This window comes from Urtica dioica, chromosome 8, assembly GCF_054948205.1.
Source record: "Urtica dioica subsp. dioica isolate 48M chromosome 8, U.dioica_male_clone48M_v1_H2, whole genome shotgun sequence".
NCBI classification, from domain to species: Eukaryota; Viridiplantae; Streptophyta; class Magnoliopsida; order Rosales; family Urticaceae; genus Urtica; species Urtica dioica.
The window spans coordinates 3,477,676-3,480,936 of NC_142763.1; positions in this window are offsets into that span (position 1 = coordinate 3,477,676).

The window sequence follows — 3,261 nt, forward strand, 5'->3', positions numbered from 1 at the left end:
GACATGTCGCACCGATACCTTGGCGGGAAGGTTATTAGGTGCGACATGTCGCACCGAGTACTCAAACACCCTCCATTTTTTAAGTTTTTGGAAGCAATATAGGTGCGACAAGTCGCACCGAAAAGTGTCGCACTAATACGTGACACTTTTCGGTGCGACAAGTCGCATCTGAAGCGTTTAGCGACAGACTTTTGGATGCGACTTTGTCGTACTCAAAGTCGCACCCGATGAACTTTCGGGTGCAACATTTTAGGCATCGGGTGCGACTTTCATCGCACCCGATGCCTATATTTGTTCGAGTGTATACTATTGGAGTAGCAATCCAAGTCCCACATCGAAAGAGTATGCAAGTATTGTCTTGGATATAAGAGTCCCACCAACTCCATTAATATGAGCCCTTTTGGGAAGGACCCCAAAAATAAAAATCGTGCGGGCTTGGGACCCAAAGTAGACACTATTATACTAATGTAGAGTTATGATGAAGTGGCAGCCCAACGCGGTGGAGAACGGGGGCCTTACATAATGGTATTTGAACCAAAGGTTCAGGAGCACTGGGAGTTTAGGTTGCGTTTGCGATATGGAAGATGAAAACCTCAATGTGGTGACCTCGTGATGGGAGTGCCTTGTGTCGAAAGTCTTCCTGACAATGACGATGGTCAGGCGGTGTTTCCCGTTTGCGCCAAACGGCGGTACAAGATGATTTTGCTGGAGGGGAGGCCATGTGTATGTAGTTCTTGGTTTGAGGGGGGATTGTTGGGGTAGCAACCCAAATCTCACATCGTAAGAGTATGCAAGAATTACGGTGGATAGAAGAGTCTCACCAACTCCATTAGTAAGAGGTTTTTTGGGAAGGAGTCCAAAAATAAAAACCGTGCGAGCTTAAGCCCAAAGCGAATAATATCATACTAATTTGAAGTTATGGTGAGGTGCCAGTCCAACGTCATGGAGAACGGGGCCTACATATACATTGATTATTGTTGTCGATTCCTGTTAATTATATATATAATTTCCTAGTTTCCACCACCGGTGTCATCATATATAAGTAGAGTAATAAGCTAATAAGTTATAATTCTTATCCGTCTAACCATACGAAAAAGAAAAATATATTATGAAACTGTAATAGAATAGAGGGTTATATATCCCTGAACTCAATTTAGTGGATTTATTCAATTATGGAAAAAATTGGAGTCCCATTAATTCATCTCAGCTGAGGAGTGTCCCACATAAATTAATAGCGAGTAAGAGGAGAAAAAAAACCCTGACCCGCTTTATCTCTTTTTCCACTAGGAACTACAAAAGCAAAACTCACCAATAAATCTGATCGCGAACAAATAATTATGGGCTAAAATAATTCTAGCATGCAAAATTATGACATTATTTTTAATATTCTTTAAACTAAATGACGCGTTGGGATGCAAGGTGTTGCCTATTAAGCGGGAGAGGCATTTAAGTTGTTTTCATCCATAGAAAAGTGTTAGCAAGATATTAATATTTACAACACTTTCTTGTATACTAGTCTAAGCACAGCACATACAAAAACCAAGAAGAGTTATTCTTTTTGTGATCTTGTTCGTTTTTGTCATCTCAACTGAGTGTCCCACATAAATTAATAGCGAGTAAGAGGAGAAAAAAAATCCTGAGCCGCGTTATCTCTTTTGCCACTAGTAACTACAAAAAAACAAAACTCCCCTACCTACCCATAAATCTGATCGTGAACAAATAATTATTGCCTAAACTAATTCTAAATGCAAAATTATGACGTGATCTTTAATGTTCTTGAAACGAAATGATGACGTTGGGCTGCAAGGTGTCGCCTATATAAAGCGGGAGAGGCATTCATGTTGTTATCATCCAAAGAAAAGTGTTAGGAAGATATTAATATTTACAACACTTTCGTGTATACTCGTCTAAGCACAACACATACAGAAACCATGAAGAGTATTCATTTTGTGATCTTGTTGGTTGCTGTCATGGCGTTAATGGCTTCATCGCCCGCCTCGTCCGTCCGTTCGCTGCTCGATGTATGAATTACAATTCTTCCAATCTCATTTTTATAGATATAGATATGTATACATATATATATGATGATTATATATATTAATGCCCTAAGCGATTTATTACGTGTGTACGTGTAGGTTACGGTGGACGCGTGTATCTCGAAAGGGAAGACTTGCGGAGCTCTTCACTTGTGTTGCCCTGGCTTGCACTGCTTCGGGGCTGTTGCGTTTTTCTCTGGAACCTGCGTCAATTAATACACCATGCAAAGCATCCATGGCGTCAAACCTAGCTATCTCCACTATCTACTTTTCCTCTGCCTGGCTCTACCCATATCATAAGTATTATTTAAAAAAAATAAGAGCTGTATATAGCCACTTCTGTTTGTATGTGTGCATGTTTCATCCATCTTATATATGTTTCTGTCGCGTGTCCCAGCTGTTCAATGCAATATTTATGTTTATAATTGTGTATCATTTTCTTTAATAATGTATTGCTTTCCTCAAGGATTCCTCGGAAGCACCTTATAAGCCAAGATTAATATTAATTAGTAGAGGTGCGTCATTTTTCAACATAATAAACAATCGCACCAGAGAATACTTATAATTGCCACTCTAAAATGAAATTATTCCATGGTTTATTATTTTCTTCTGGTATGAATATAAACGAAACTTATAAACACGCTAAAACTGAGATTTTGAATGCGATAAGACGCATCTGTGTAGAACTTATAAAACAAATTATATAGCCTGACTATGGGACGAAGCTAGGAATTCGGGTTAGGGGGTTAATGTGCAAAAAATTTAATTCAGGCGGGGGCTAATTTATAAATTTTTAAGGTAAAAAATATAAAATTTTATAAAAATAGCCAAAAAATGTAATAAATTTTTTTTTGAGGGGCTAAAGCTCTCCCTGGAGAGTCTGGACTGGGAGTAGCTTCTTCCTTGGCCTGACTTATGATCGACGCAAGTTGTCACGTTGATCGATATAAAAAAAATATAGGCGTGATGTGCTCCTTTTAATTCAACTTTGTATAGGTGCGACTAGTTGCGTCATTCTTTGTAAAAACATGTACACGATTTCTAGGTTAAATTAGCCCAAGTACACATCATCTTCTCTTAGATATGTGAGACTATGAAAAAAACAAACCGAACGACTCAAAAAACCAGTAGACCAAAAAACCAGTTATTCATCATATAGTATTGTGAAAATGGGCATATAATAAGGTCTCACATCGATTGAGTACTTATCAAGTGTGGGATCTCT